Here is a 16,217-nt window from a genome sequence, read left to right as displayed (position 1 = left end):
CCCTGGGAAGCTCTGTGTCCACTGAGCCCTTTAGAACCTCCCGGCAGCCTCAGACTCATGGAGCCTGTTGCATAAAGGAAAGTGGCAGAGATTCCTCCTGTAGAGCCCAAGGTCAGCACTGCCAGGTCCTCTGTGTTCCATACCCACCTGCCCGATCTGCTTACTTAAAGCGAGGGGTGGCTGCAAACCGATGCCCTCCCAGGGAGACCTGTCTTATGGTGCAGGACACGGGGCTCCACCCTGACACGGCAACTCTACAGGGAGTAAAAACAGAACTGTAATTAAGTGTGTGATACCCGATTTGGACACTAAGACGACCGAAACAAGACAAAACAAAATGACTGCACATGTAGGTGACAAAGTTCAACCAGTTGCGCGTCTGCACGTGAGGGGCCAGCGCCACTCTGTCTGGGCACCGGCTCCTTCAGGTTGCGTGCATATAGGGGGCAGTGTGTATGTGAGTGGCGCACCCTTGTATTTCTTGTTTCCCGTACTTTCTTATCTCTTCCCCTTTCGGCAAATGTAAACAACCCCACTGTGATCTAGTCCTCGGTGGGCTCTGGGGTGGGGGAGAAGCTAGACAAGAATGGTAGGAAGGAGTTCTCTTCCAGAACAGTTCACGTCCCTATTTTCTGTCTTGGGGAGCACAGTCCCACCTACCTGCTGCCCTGGGAGATGTCCTGGCCTCCTCCACTTCATCATCCTCTCACTCAAGCACCAGATACAGTCACTTCTTCTTAGAGAGCTCTGATCTCCTCCCCACCTCCTGCTGGCGCCCTAGGTCAGGCCATTGTCCCTCTGCTGGATTGCTGTATAACCTCCCCTTAACCTCTCATCCATCTAACCCTAACCATCCCCCCCTCACCTCCACCACCTCATCCCTCCTCCACGGGCCCTCCATAGGCACAGCCATCTTTAAAAAACACATCTGGCCTCGCCCTTCCTCACCGAGGGCCCACAGGCCATCGAGAGCCCGGCTTGTCGCCCTCCCCATTCCTGACCCCGCCTGTCTGGCTCCCGTGGCAGCCCCTCCTTCCACGCTGGGCTGGATGAAGCATGAGTTTCCAGAGGTTCGCACGGCACCTCCCTGGACCCCATCTCCCCCAAGGAGGGCAGCACGGTGCCCAGAACATGGTGGTGACGCACCGGGCCAAGGCGACCCGTCAGATCTTTCCTCCTCAGCGAGCCGGGTAACCATGTGGAGGCAGCCGAGGCCCCGCGGAAGGAGCCAGCAAGCCGGGCCAGGCAGCAGCTGGCGTCGCCATGGAAACCGTGCGCAGCGCCACCCGGGGCCTGGCCTTTTCACTCTGCCTCTTTGGCCGGCTTCCTCAGCCACCCTGAAACCCATTCACCCAAGCGAGCCGGGGCCTCGCCCCTGCCCCCCACCGGCCCGCCCTTCTGTCGGCTCCGGCCGGCTCTTCCTCCCCCACCCCTTCCTCCCCCTCCTCTTCCTCCCAGCCACCCTCCCTTCGGCAGCCTTTGCCAAAGCGCTGGGAGGGGAGAGCTGGGCCAACGAAGGACTCAGATTTTCAATTCTAAGCAGATTTCCCCTCCACAGGCAGAGAGCCCTTTCATGCATTTTTTTCCCTATTATCATAAACGCAGGAACTTGCATTAGGATGAATGAGCAGAAACTCCTGTCTTTGTCAGAGCCTTGGCAGAACGCCAGGCGTAGAATGACCTAAAACATTCAGAACTAAATGGAGCTGGAGAGGGGGTGGAGATCCCTCGCCAGTGAGAAATGCAATAGTGGGGGGCGGGGGGGGGCCCTTGTTTCTAATTATAATGCTAGTATTCGCTGTGTGCCCAGACACCCGGCTAGGCCTTTTGCACAGATTCTTGTTTAATCCTCCCCAAATTCCTATGTCCTATATATCCACGCCCCACCCTCACCCCCACCCATTTTTATAGATGTTGAAACAGAATCAAGGCCCAAGATCACACAGCAAATGACTGATGGAGTGAACCCTTCAGACTCTGGAGCCTGAATCACAACTTCAAGGTCACCTTCCTGTGGGCTGATTCAGGGCGCTGCCACCAGTTCCCATCACCCAGGCCCCCTAACCTCCCACCCCACCCCACCCCCCGACCTCATTTCCATTTGTCAGTGTGATTTTGCAAATCAGACTGATTCATCTGCTTGATGCCCCCAAATCAGATAAAGATGGGAGACCCCTGGGCGGGGGTGGGGTGTCTTCCAGACCCAGTCCAGGCACGTTTGTGCTCCCTGCAGGGCAGAGCCCTCGCTCTACCAACGTTCACATCACATTGTCTCCAGCGCTACCAACATTCACATCACATTGTCTCCAGCGCGCAGACTCTGAGACGGGGCAAGTGCTCAGTGAATGTTTATTGCGCGGGCGTTGAAGGGCCCCCATATCTCCCCCCACCTCCCCGCAGATCCAGGTCCACCTTTCCCCACCCTCTTTGTGCCCTGGAGCCTGACCTCTAAGGACTGTGTCAGGGAACTCTTGCTCTCTGGCTTCTGCTTGGATTCAGCCAATGGGATGCTGCAGCCAGAGGTGAGAGGCAGGAGGAGAAAGAGGTGGGGGTCTTTATTCTCCGCTCACTTCCCTGCCAGGCCAGGGGTTGGTGGTGGCTGCTTTCCTCTGCCACAGGCCTCAGCTCCCGTCCCATCGTCCTCGCCTACAGCTCAGCTCGGCCACACTCCCTTGGGCCCACCCCCTACCCTGTTGTGAGCCCTGGGATGCTTTTCAGTTCTCCTTACCTTGTCTACAGCTTCAGAAATAGTGCTCTCAAGGAGCTGCCCTCCAGCACCTGTTCGAGCCTGCAGTCTTCAGTTTCCTGCCACGACTTGGTCAAATACAAGCTCCTGCTCTCTGTCATGCCCTCTTGCAGGTGGCAGGAATACAGCAGTGAACAAAGCAAACAAAAATGCCTTCCCTCATAGAGCTGGCATAGAGTAAGACAGACAATAAGCAAACAAACAAAATATACCATGTCGGGAAGCAATAAGTGCTATGAATGAATGAACAAACGGATAAAAATTCGACGCATGCTATCATTTAGACATCACAACTAGACTTTAGAGATGATCTAGTCTAAACCCCTTACTTTGCAAATGAAGGAAAGGAGGCCCAGAGAGGATGCCCAAGGTCACACAATGAATTGTTGGTAAAAGCTGGGCTAGATTCCAGCTGTCCTTGACTCTGTCATGGCTGTGGCCAGAGCGGTGCAGTTCAGCCCATGGAAATAGGGGGTGATGCAAAAGGCTTTTCCCTTCTTGTTCCTTCCCTTCTTTAAGGACAATCTTCCAGAAGCAATAGTGGGGCGGCAGTGAGTTTCCTGGGAGGCTCAGGCAGCAGGGCAGAAAGGAAAGCGTCACCAGCAGGAGCAGTTGGGCGTGCCCCTGTTCCACCTTGGAGGCACCTTGCCACCCACCCGAGCAGAGGGCACTGTGGGCCCTGGAGCCCCCAGGATGCTGGAGCAGGGGTGAGTGCGTGGAGAGGCCTGTGGACCAGGGCACTGGGGTTGCAGAGTGGTGGGAGCTGGGGGAAGGGCTCGCCCTGTGGGCCTGGCTGTTTGGGAAGGGCATGTTCTTTTGTTGCTGACTAAGCCCCGGCCCATGTGCAGGGCTTGGCTGGGAACCTGTAACTGCCCTGTTGACTGGGTCATCCATTTCCCAAGCCCCACAATTCTTCCCGTTCCACCCGCTCACCACCTTGGCATGCCCCCAGTGCCCCACTGGGTGGAGGGAAACAGCAGGAACCAAGTCTGAAGTCTGCAATATGCTGTGTACAACTCATGCATTACCTCAAAACGTGATACTCTTTGCAACTATCTATGAGGTGAGTTATTATCCCCATTTCACAGATGGAGAAACAAGCTCATCAGAGTTGTGTGACTTGCCCAGGGCCAGAGAGGAGGAGGATTCAAACCTAGACTTGCCTAACAGGAAAGTCTGGTTTCTTGCCCCACATGCCTCTCAGGCTCCTGCCAGCGGGTTTTCTGGAACCTGCCAGCCCACCCTTCCAATTGGCCCAGAACATGGGCTGCGGGCCATACCCCTCCCCCCTTTCCGCTCTCTCCTCAGCGTTGGCTGCCCCTGGGCCTGCAGCGTCTCGGGTCCATGCCCAGTGTAGCTTCTCTGCCATGTGGGCCTGCACCAGGATCTTGGCCCCAAGGCCAAGCTGGGGTTGCCATGGCAGTGCCCTACCCCTGGACTGCCTCGTGGGCCCCACAAGCCACTGGAATGTCTCAGAAATCCCACCATTCAGGCCAGCATCCAAACCACCTCTCCCAGACAGCCACTCTCATTATGAGCAACAGGAAAATCTTTTCAGATCGTGTCCTGGTTTTCAGTTTGGAAAACAGATGGCCACCATTGCGAGGCCCCCATACGGCCTTTATTTCCCTTTTCCCTTCCATTCTGTCCTCTCTTTGTCTCTCTGCCCAAGAGCATGTGGTGGTTACAGACACAGACAGAGCCTGAGCTCAAATTTTAGTTTTTCCACTTCCCAGACATTTGACTTTGGACTCGTCCTTGGGTTTGATTTCCTTGTCCTTCACAGGGATGATTACGATCATATCTGCATCCTTGACTTTTATGTGCAATAAAGTGACTTACTGGATCAGAATCTGTCCCCTTCTCAGCAAGGCCTTCCCAACCCTCTCCTCTTAAAATTACAAACCTGTCCCCACCCCATCACCCCTTTCCTCTTTCCCCTCTTTATTTTTCTCCAGCACATATCACCATCTTATACACTATTTCAGCTGTTTCCTTTGATTGTTGACTGTTTTCCCTCCACTAGAATGTAAGCTCCATGAAGGCAGGGATTTTTTAAAACTCTGTTTCCATGACTCGTCCCCTGTGATTAGAACAGTGTCTGGGGCACAAACACTCAAAAATTTTTTCTTGAACAAATGGATGAATGCGGATGCGCCAGTGGCCCAGGTATACTGCTAGGCTGTGATTGTGAAGCACCTGGCATGGGGCCTGGCCCCAGGTTGGCTGGAGGTTGGCTGAAGCTATTGTCTGGTTCCTTTCACTTTGCTCAGCCCGCCCACACCCACACCTCAGGCCTCCCAGTGTCACCCTTCAGAAGCCCTGCTGGGAGCCCGCAGAGGGAAGTCTTGGCTGAGACAGACAGCATCGTGACCCAGGAGCCAGCCACTCCCGCTTCTGACCCATCCCACAGGACAACCCCCAGCTGCCAGGCCCTCGCTCCCCTCCTTTCACTCACGCGGGAGGTTGAGTCAGGACAGAAGACGGGGACAGTGGCCCCAGGCCACCCTCTCACTGCTCAGCAACCCGGCTCTGCCCGGGGCTGCCGCAAGAAGGAGCCCCAGGCACAGGGCAGGCTGAGAACTATGCAGGCAGCTCCAGGCAGGGGACCTGGGGACAAGGAGCTGCCCTTCCTGACTGGGGTCCCTCTGCAGGCAGCTGGCGGGATGTGCGCTCCCCGGGGCCACCTCCTCCACAGGGCCACTTTCACTTTCTATTCTCTCCACCAAAGCAGGACCGGCCAGGCCAGGGGCCGCAGCACCAGCTCGTGGAGATGGAGCAAGGGCTGGGGGGTCAGAAAGACTGGCCCTGGGGGAGAAAGGGGGCTCAGCAGCTTCCTGTGCCCATACCCCTGAGAGTAAATCTCAACTAAGGATACTCCCTTACACTCCTCTGTCAGGGATACTTTCCAGAGCACCATCGTGATCATGGTCTTACTGGATCCACACTCTGGGGCAGCGGGGATGGAGAAGACAGGAGTGAAAAATCAAAAGCAGGGAATGTCCTTCAGGCTCAGAGGTGACCGAAGCCACAGAACCAGGACACGAACACCTTGTACCGTTTCCATTTTGCCAGATTTCCTCACTTTAACCAGAGGTCCACCTTTGAACTCGTTGACCTGCTCAATCCCTGTCCTCCTAGGAGGAAACTGAAGCATGTGGCCTGGCAGGACCTGGAGTGGAAATGGGGCTGGCACCTCCCAGATGCTCCTGAGGGAAAGGAATTCTCCACTTCTGGATTCCCCAGCAGAGCCAAATGTGTCTCAAGAGAGGAAGTGACATCTGGAAGCGAGGGGCACCCAGAGCATCAATAACTCCAGAAGAGAAATTGTGTTTATTCTCATTTTCTAGATAGTAAATAACTGGCTTAAAGGCGCAGAGCTAGCAACCGAGACAGAGGGAATTCTCAGCCAGGTCTGGATTACTCCAAAGCCTTCCTGCTGGTCTCGGGGCAGTAGCTACCCCTGTAGCTCGCATCCATAGGCCCTGCTCAGGGACACTCCCCGCAGGCCCTGTCCCTTTACCTGACGGAGTCTCTCCAAGCCTGCCCTTTGAGGTCTTGTGTTCCCTTTCAGGCCTGACCCTCATCTGCGCACTCATGGATTAAATGTTACTAAGTACCACTTGTCCCAGACACTGTTCTAGGGACTGGGGACACGGCGGGGTCACACAAAACAGAAAAAGTCTTTGCTGTCAGGAAGCTTTTATGGGGACTTCCCTGGTGGCCTAGTGGTTAGGATTCCAGGCTTTCATTGTGGTGGCCCCCGTTCAGTCCCTGGTTGGGGAAGATCCCGCAAGACACGCAGTGCAACCAAAAAAAGAAAAAAAAAAAATCTATAGAAGAAGACTTTATGGAGGGAGGAGTAGACAGACAAAAAATATGTAAACAAACAAAGATAAATCCAGGTAGCAGTAAATGCCATGAAGGAAATAAAGCAGAGGAAGTGCATGGAGAATGAGTGGCAGTAGGACGGTCAGGGTCAGTCTCTCTGAGGAGGTGAGGGACATTTACGCAGAGATTAGGGGAGCCAGGCAAAGATGGGGGTGGGGACGAAAGCTCTAAGCCCAAAGTAGGGCTGCCTGCCCAGGACAGCCCCTGTTCACACATGTTGTCCTGGTGTCATTTTTAATAGTGAAATTTAATTTCACTGTCAAGAGTGGCACGTTTGGAAGATGTTCCTCATGAGGGGTTGAATTTAGTCTCAGTGCAGCGGGAAGCCATTGGAGGAAATCATGTGATTGATGTCTTGAAAAGATCTCACTGGGGCAAATTAGGGGGGCAAGAGGGCAGAAGAGCCAGGCCAGGGGCGGCTGCAGCCACCCAGGAGTACGGTCATGTGCCCTCGCGCTAGATTCCAGTGGGGGTCTTAGGGAGCGGAGAAGGAGCCCAGGGATCACCCCCCCTTCCCCCAGCCAGCCCTGGCCATTTCTGAGACGACCCTCAGCGCCAGGGACCTCTCCCCACCTTTCCATCATCTGTGCCGGCGGAGCCCAGCCAGCCCCTGCCTGCCTCCCACCTGCGTCCAGCCCCTCCTAGGCCCGGCCAGGCTAGCCCCCCACCAGCCAGGCCCACCCCACCTCCCTGCAGGAAGCCGGCTGGCAGCCCTGCTGCTTGACCTTGAGCTGTAGGTCTGGCATTTCCAAAGTCAAAGTGAGTCACTTCCTCCCTGGGGCCTCCCCCTGAGCGGGCAGCTGGCGGCCGCTCCCTGCCCCCTCGCTGGGCTGGCCGGGGCTGGCGCTGGCACAATGCGCTCTGCATGCTAGATGCTCCCACCCGAACCGCCGCCCCAGGCTCATTTGTCACCCGCTGCTGACTCAGCACTTCTGGGGAAGGCTTTCCTTTTGCCTTAGAGGAGGAGGCCTGGAAATGAGGCGGCTCTGGCTCTTCCTTCCCTTCCCTCTAGGACATGTGTGCGCGTGGGTGTCTGTGTCTCTGTGTGCCTGTGTATGTGAGTCTGAGTGTCACTGGGTCTGTGTGTGTCTCTGATGTGTGCCAACATGAGTGTGCATTCCTGGGTCTGTGTGTGTCTTCTAGGTGTGTGTTTGTGTGTATGTGTGTGTATCCTATAGGTCCTTGTATATGTCTGTGGGTGTGTGTCGGACTCTGTCTTGTGTGTGTGTGTGTGTGTGTGTGTCTGTCTGTCTGGGTGAGTGTGGGGAGGGGGCTTCCCCATCACATTGCGGGCCTTTCCCCTCCTCTCTCCTTCAGGCCCAGCATCCTCCCCTCAGACCTCACCCTGACTCCTGAAATGACCCTCACCTTACCTCCCCTGGTCCCCTCAGCCCCATCTGCTGCCTGCACCCTCTAGCTTCTGTCCTCTAAACACAGGAACTCAGGGATTACAAGCATGAGCTCTGGAATCAGACAGATCTAGGTTTCAGCCTTGGCTCTGCACTTGTCAGCTGAGTGACCTTGACTGAGATTCTTACTTTTTCTGAGCCTCAGTTTCCTCACTTATAAAGTAGAAGTGATCATATCTCCCTAAAAGAGAGAAATAATCTCATGATGGAGCCTGGCATACCGCATGCTGCAAAGGGTACCTGCTATTTCTTCCTAAAGCAATTGGCCCAGTGTCAGGCACACAGCCAGGGTCTAATGAACAGTAGTCAAGAACAAAAGCACTGAGAGGCTGTCTCCTTGGCCACTGGGGAAGGGAAGGGTGTGGGAGATGGTGACCTGGATTGGGAGCTGGGCAGGAGCTGTGTGCATGACAGCTAAAGCAAAGAAAGACAAGTGGTGACCTGATTTAGTGCTGCCTGGGGCAGCCAAGGAAGCAAGGGAGGAAATCGAAGGCCAGGGCCTTGGAGCTGCCCTGCCCTAATCTTCCCCAAATTGAGTGCTGCTTGACACCCAGCTCCAGCAAGCGTCCAAGGGGAGCAGCAGAACTCCTCCCTACACCCCACCCCACCCCCAGAGCAGCCCTCCTGTTGTGTCCCTGGGAGACCACTCACATGCATTTGTTTAGATCTTCTTAACAACCCTGTGAAGGAGATTCTTGCATCCCCATTTTGCAGCTGGGAAAACTGAGACTCTAGGAGGTTAAGTTCCAAGATCACAGTGCTGACCTGTGGCAGAGAGAACCCTGGCATTCCAATTCCCAGTCCAGTACTCCCTGGATGTCTACACCATCTGCCCTCTTCCCGCACACACAGATATACGCCAGCTCACACTTCGGAGGGCCCTCCCTCCCCACTCTCAAGCACCCACATACGCTGGCACCACACTCTCCCTAGCACTAGCTCCTGCAGCAAATTCCTCCCAGGGCCAGCCAGTTCCTGCTCCCCTTTGCTAAAGATAGACTTTCTTCAGAAAGGTGAATATTTATTGTCTCAAGGCTTGCAGTGTGGATTCTCACTCCATCTTATTGCTATGTCCAGCAGGAAAAAGGAAAACCAGCTTGGGATCGGGACACTGGGCCTGCTTCCGGTGGCAGTGGAGCCTGGGGCAGGCAGCCCCACACTTCAGAGTTGCTGCCTAGGCTTGGTCCTGGAATCAGAGGGTAAGAGGTGGAACCAGCTGGCGGGCAACCCAGGGATCCAGGCAGTGAGAGTAGTGAAAGAGTGGGGCCTTGGAGGGCAAGGGACCCCAGTTCATGCCTCTGGAGTCATGAACTCACAGTTAACTAGCTGTGTGGTCTCGAGCAAGTCACTACCCCTCTCTGGGCCTGAGTGCTCACAGCTGTGAAATGAGGGAGGTTGCTCTCAGGTTCCTTCCAGCTCACATAGAGTCCCAGAGGCTACTAGACCTCCATCATGGCTAGGTCAATACTATCAGATGCTACCAAAGACATAGATACCAGGAGACACTACCGCCACCACACTCTGCCCCCGCCCTGCCTCCTACTTTCCCTGGGAAACCAGCAGACAACGGGCCATGTGGGCAGAAGGAGACAGCATTAGGGGTCTGGGTGCCTGGAGATGGGACTTACAAAAAGCCCAAAGGGGGAACAAGCACCAGAGAGCTTCTTTTGTTCCTGATTGGCCCTTCCTCCTCCAGGGAATCCAGCACCAAGATGGAGACGGGACTCCAGTTCTCTGCTCAGCTCAGGCCTGCATCTGTAGGTGAGGCCAGGAGTCAGTTCCGCTTTGGGGGCCTGTGACTCGTGGGGAGAAAAGGGATGATAAGCATCTCCAGCCTTCCTGATTCACAGGGTTATCCGAGCATGAGGTAGGGCCCCTTGCAAAGCAGACATGCCCATTTCTGTCCAGACACAGTTCGGGCGGGCAGTGGGCGGCTGCAGCCTGTCCTTACATGGGGCTGAAGGGGCCCAGCCACCCAATGACTCACTCACTTACCCAGCCAGCTAAAAGCCAGGCCCCACCCTTCCCTTCTTCTGCTACCCACAAAAGCCCCTTAACATAGCACTCTTGTCACATGGAGACTAAGGTAGGGAAAGGTTGGCAGATGACAACCAAAGGTAAAAAAAAACAAGAAGTCATGTGATCACTTACCCAACTCAAGATCCACCTACCTCTGAGCTTCCTGGTGTATGATTTTATTAACCAGCCCCTTACTATTTAAGCTGCTTGAGTTAAGTATTTTATTTTTGCCGTATTCTTGCAGCCCAGAGCAGCCCACTCCCCGCTGCCCCCGCCCAATATGAACCTGGTGGGCCTCCTGGGAGTGTGATCCTTATCTCAGACACTCTGCTAGTAACAGGGCTCCTTGCCTATCCTAGAGGTGCCTGAGAGTCCGGGGGGATCAGAGGAACAGATGTGGTAACCTGATGAAGGTGGTGACTTTTAGGACTGCAGGTCTGGTCGAGGGTGTATTAGGAAGTAGAACATGGAGAGAGGACCTCAGGAAAATTGACAAATTCCAGCTGTCAGGGGTTGAAGACCCTGCAGAGTGAAGAACTGACATCCCCAGAGCAACTGTGGCTTAAGACCCACTAGTGGATCATGAAATCAGTTTCGTGGATTGCACCCAGAATTTTTTTAAAAAAGAATAGAAAGGAGAAACATAAGCGTGGGTTACATATGGGAAAAAGGAAAGTATAGTTTCGTACAGCTTGTTTCAGTGTATATAAACACTCATCTGAGTAACGGGTTGAGATGCGAAATGCATTTCTCACCGAGGGTGTTGGTTTTGAAAGTTTGGAAGCCACTGCTCTGGAAACAAAGGCGTGGAGCCCATAGGGCGCCCTTTGTGTGTATGAGGGGCAGGGGTCTCTTTGCCCTGACGTTCGGTTCCAGCCTCCCCAGGTGTCTGGGGGGGAGCAGTTGACCCCCACTTTCCTAAGCATAGAAGGAGGCATCCCCTTTACATCACCCCGTGCTCTTTTCTGCTGCTTTCCTTAGCAGGAGGGGAGGGGTAGGGCTTTTACTCAGATTCTCCATCTCCAGAATGTTTTCATGTTTCCCAAGAAACTCCACTGGGCAAGTTGGTCAAGATCTTTGGATACAAGGTCATTTCAGAGCCTTCTCAGTGGCAAGCGCCCACCTATCCCATTCCTTGTCCTAAGAACCTGCTGAGAGGCAAAGGCCAGCCACCGAGGAGGTCAGGAAAGACAGGTCTGGCCCCTCCGGAAGTCTTTCCTCAGATGCCCTCCCCTCCCATTTCCATAATTTGGCAGAATCTTGAACGTAGTGGGGCGGGACAGAGAAAAAACTAGAAAGCTCAACTTCTGCCACCAGGGCCGGAAGCCCCACTGTGGCCCCAGCTGGTGGTTAGCCCCTGTTTGTCATTTTGCAAATCTGGTCTACCCACCTCCAGTGAAAACTCCCAGCGTCACCCCAGGGGGCCATGACTAATTACAAAACACATTTTCTCTCTTTTTCATTCTGCTCACTTCCCTGCCCACAGTGCCTCCCCGCACTAGCCCCAGCTCCCTCGCTAGACTGGGTTGAATGAACCCTTGGCCTGGCCCCTCCTCGCCAGACTGCACCCTCTGGGTTTCTTTCCTCCCGCTCGGCTCTCCTTTCACTTTCTAGTCACTCTCACTCTCCCCTGGCTTCTTCCCCTGGAGCCCCGGCCCTTTCTATACGCGGGGGTCACTGCTGAAGCCCTGAGCTGCACCCAATTAGTCAGGTTTTGATTCCACGCCAGTCAACAAATATTTATCCAACGCATTCTGTTCCAGTCTTCAAGTAAGCAATGATAGCGACCCGGGCAAGGTTCCTGCACACACAGCTTCTAGAAGCCTGGTGATACAGAGACACAATCAAGCGATTAGAAACAGTGCACTGCAGCTTGATCCATGGTGCTAGTGAGGCCACGGAGAGGGACAGCTAAGCCATCCTGGGGCAGCCCGGGGGGGCTCCCTGGAGGGGAAGAAGCCCGCACTGAGGCCTGAAGGGCTTGGAGTTGGCCGTTAGCCAGAGGAAGAAAGGGAGGAGTCGTTCCAGGCCAAGGGAACAGCCTGTGAACGGTGGCCTGTCGGTGAGGCTGGCTGGAGCCCACCGAGTGGGGGTTAGTGAGAGGAGCTGGGGTCCCCAAAGGCAGGAAGGAGGCAGATCTAAAAGGACCCTGAAAGCTTGCTAAGCTATCTGGATTCCGTCCTGAAGGTGATGGGGAGCCACTGAAGGGTCTTAAGCCAGAGTGACATAATTGCACAGACAGGGTTAGAGGGCAAGACCGGACACGGAGAGGTGGCTCAGGATCGGGTAGCTGCCATGGGAGGAAGCGGATGGACGTGAGCCATACTGAGGACGCAGGGGTGATTGGGTGCTGGAGGTTGGGGAAAGGAAGCAGGCAGGGGTGACCCACAGTTCCTGCATAAATGGTGGTCCTCTCTGTTCCCTACAGGAGGAAGAGGTTGGTGGCGGGGGGGGGGAGGGTGTGGGGGGGGGTGGATGACAAGATTCTGGACAGTTTGAATTCCACATGCCTGCGGGACACTAAGCCATTGACTACAGTTCTCTGTGCCCCTGAACGGGGGCCTGGGGCAGAGTTCTAGACTGGCCGCCACCTATGTGCAGTGGTAATGGAAGGCAAGGTGAGGTGCAGTGTGAGAAGACGTGAGGATGTGAGGGCCTACAGTAGAGAAGCCACTGGCAGAGGATGGCATGACACCAGCAAAGCACCAGAGAAGGAGAGGCAGGAGGACAACTCAGGGTGGGTCGGGGCAAACCCGATGCTTCCAGGAGAGGGATGCGGTCCCGTGTGGCGCGCTGCTGAGAGGGCAGGGAGAGGAGGCCAGCAAGGCTTCCATGAGATGGAGGGCCGTTTTCGTAGTGAGAGCAGTTTCGGTGATGGTAGCAGAGGAGAGTGACAGATAGCAGTTTGGTTTTGAGGTTGGGGAATGGCAGGTAGGGAAGGGAGCGTCCTGAGGCCAGGCCAGCTCAGCAAGGCCTGATAGGCCCCAAATATCCTCTTAACCTTCCCGTAAAGTGTCATTAAAATGTCTTTACATTTCTTAAGAGATTATTTCTTATTTTGTGCCCAAACCTGCGACCCCTGGAGGCCACATGGAACTTGACAGGTCCTTGTCCCCCCCCCCATTCCAGAGCAGGTCCAGAAAGTATTTACCAGTATCACTCAGTCTCCTGTTCCCCACATTAAACACTCCCATTTCTCTGCATTCTTCTTTCTCTATTCTCAGGCCTGTTTCTGCCACGGGTTGCTCTCTTCTCACCACAATCCAGCTTGTTTGCTCTTAGAATCGTGCCCAGATCCGAACACCGCCCACCTGGGTATGTTCTGCCAGCATGCAGGGTGGGACCGTCACCTCCCTCTTTCTAGATGCCGTTTTCTGCAAAGCCGCCTCTCCCTGGGTGCACTACCCTCAATCATAGATCTAACTCTAAGACTGGAAAAGAAGCTGAGATTCTTTGAGACCTAGACTAGAGTTCAAAGTCTTAATTTGATAGATACAGAAACTGAGTACAGCTAAGGCCACAGAGCTAGGGATTGGCAGGTGAACAATCAGAGCCACCGGCCCATGCGGTGGGCACGGCCAGCAATGGCCCAGGGTAAGCTTGTAGCCTTGGTTGTGGTGGCAGCAGCGACAGTGACTACGTGTGGCAGAGCGTCACTCCAGGAGCTGTCAGTGGGAGCATATACTGGTAGAAACATTTTGGGGGGGTATCAAAAAGTATTCAATCCAAAAAGTATACAGGGCTCTTTATAGATCAATTTTTAAGGATGTTGTACCAGCGATGGCTAATTATTCCATAATATATTTTCTCCTCTTCTTCTTTTAGCAATAGAACCCCCCAACTTTTAGTGGGGCACATCCTACTCAGTATAAAGATTACATTTCCAGCGAGGTGTGGCCACATGATCAAGTTCTGGCCGGTGAGTGTGGGCAAAAGTGATGTGCAGTTTGTGGGTCATGTGCTTGGAGGGAAGGGATCTTCCATTTTCCCTCTCCTCCACTTCCGATGGCTGGAATGTGGACCCGGAAGGTATGGTGTTGAGTCTTCTATCAGCCACATAGGCAAGGGCTTCAAGATAAAGGGAATTTGCCTCCCTGACAAAGCAGAGCCACCCTGTCTGCCACGAACTGCTTAAACACCTACTGAAACCGGAGAGATAACTTCTGGCTCGTTTAAGCGCCTGTTACTGTGCGTCTTTGTGAAAGAACTGCATCCTAACTAATACAGACGTTCATTTCAACATTGTTTATAAGTTTTTTTTTGTAATGGAAATGCCTGAATGTCCATCAGAGAGAGTAAGTAAGGGAGCCATGGTAACTCCACACAATTAAGTACCTGAAGTCATTAAAAAAAGAATGAAATAGATGTATATATAGGAACTATGTTCCTAATAAAATATTAAAATGAAAAATGCAAGTGATAGGACAATGTAGAAGATGCTATGGCTTGCTGGGTTTCCGGGGCAAGTCACTTCCTCCCTCTCCTGTAGAAGCTACAGGGGACACATTCTGCCTTGCCTTGGATGGTGTGGTTTGAGGATAGATGTGGCTGTGGCAGCCTTTTTGTTCCACGAGGGAAGACCCTAGAGTTGGTGAAGGGGGGAGGGGAGCAAATACTGAGTGGAGCCTAAAGAGAAAGTCCACCTATCAAAGGACAAAAAAGAGTCAGAGAACCAGGTCTCTGAGGATACTGAGTGGCTGGATCAAGCCTGAATGGAAGTCAGCTTTGGATCTGGACCTGTGCGGTTACTGAGCCTTCAAACTCCATTTGTTTATTGGTTTAAGTCAATTTTAGCTAAGTTTTCTTTTGCTTTATAAAGATGACTCATAGGATATTTATTATAGCTTATTAATAAACAAAATATTTTAAAATCTCAGTTTCCTTAAAAACAGATTAAAGAAGTGATGGTACTTCTAACCATGAAATTCTACACAGCCAAAATTAAAAGAAAAAACAAAAAAACAACTCTGTATGTGTTGCTATAAAAAGATATACCCAAGATATTTCATTAAGTGAAAAAAAGTGAAGATTATGTAAAGTGTGCTACCATTTGTGTGAGAAAAAAATAACGTGTAAATGAATATGGTTCTAAAAATGCTTGAAATATCTCCTGAAGGATACTCAAGAAATTGATAATGACAAGAACCTAAACAGCTAGGAAACTGAGAAGAGAAGGATGCTTACTTTTCACTGTCTACCCTCCTTTACTCTTTGAATTTTATACCATGTGTACGTAATACCTGTTCAGAAAATAAAGTTTTAAAAAATTTAAAAAGAAGAAGACTCCTAAGTGATAGAGTGAGCACACGGGAATTTTATAATTGTCACATGTACCTGCATGTGCGTGCAAGTCGTGTGTCTAGATGTTCCTAAAAGTCTGGAATGATGTGCACCAAACTGTTAATAGCAGTTACCCCGAGGAAGAGGAGTTGGAACGTGTGTGGAATGGCAGGGGTGTGCGTGCAGCGGGGGGTAGCTTATCAACTGGACACTCACCCCGCACTAACATTTCTTGCCAGGCGCTGTTCTACACTTTACACACATCCATTCACTTAATCCCCATCCCAGGAGCTGATGAAGAGCACCTCCATCACCTCTACTTAATAGATGGGGAAAGAAGCGGAAAGGAGTGGCTAGTGAGGGCAGAGCTGGGATTTGAGCGGAGACAGTTTGGCCTCAGGTGGCCTGTCCTTACACACGGCATTATCCCACCTTTCTGACCCCCTGGGTGGGGCTGCTGGGTCCCAGCCATGCAGTGGCACAGGAAAACCCCTTTGTCACGGAACCCTTCACAAAACCACCTCGAGGGCTCCAGGGAATGCCACCTGACTCTCCCGCTTTCCCCAGCGCTTAGCTGACAGCCGCCACTCCCCTCGCCTTCCCCACCTGGAAAACAGGAAACTGGAAGTTGACAAGCCCTGTGGGACTGCATTTTGTTTCAGCTTTGTTTACGCTCCCCATTTATCAATACATTGGGAAACATATAAAGAATTGACAATACTCAGTGCAGATGAGGTTATGAGGAAAAAGGTGCTTTGGTGGGACTGCAAGTGCTTTGGGGGAGACAACTGGATAAAATCCATCCCATTTAGGAAAGGACGTACCCTTAGAACTAGCCATTCCAGTTTTAGGAAGGTATCCTACAGAAACAT

At 53.0% G+C, this 16,217-nt stretch overlaps 2 long non-coding RNA genes across 2 annotated transcripts in view; one reads left to right on the top strand and one right to left on the bottom strand.

Moving 5' to 3' along the window:
- LOC309626629 overlaps window positions 1-2,718 on the bottom strand; it is a 47,613-nt gene extending 44,895 nt beyond the window's left edge. The window contains exon 1 of the long non-coding RNA XR_014243327.1: window positions 165-2,718. This is a non-coding gene — a long non-coding RNA (uncharacterized lncRNA). The remainder of the gene's footprint in view (window positions 1-164) is intronic.
- The window catches only part of LOC309626631, a 35,502-nt gene extending 19,608 nt beyond the window's left edge, over window positions 1-15,894 (top strand). The window contains exons 4-6 of the long non-coding RNA XR_014243329.1: window positions 3,266-3,809; window positions 9,124-9,245; window positions 9,743-15,894. This is a non-coding gene — a long non-coding RNA (uncharacterized lncRNA). The remainder of the gene's footprint in view (window positions 1-3,265; window positions 3,810-9,123; window positions 9,246-9,742) is intronic.
- The last annotated feature ends 323 nt before the right edge of the window (window positions 15,895-16,217 follow it).

The sequence above is a fragment of the Balaenoptera borealis genome, assembly GCF_965194805.1.
Source record: "Balaenoptera borealis genome assembly, chromosome: 3".
NCBI lineage: Eukaryota > Metazoa > Chordata > Mammalia > Artiodactyla > Balaenopteridae > Balaenoptera > Balaenoptera borealis.
Note: the sequence above shows the minus strand (reverse complement) of the source record. Positions and strands in the feature narration are given on the sequence as shown.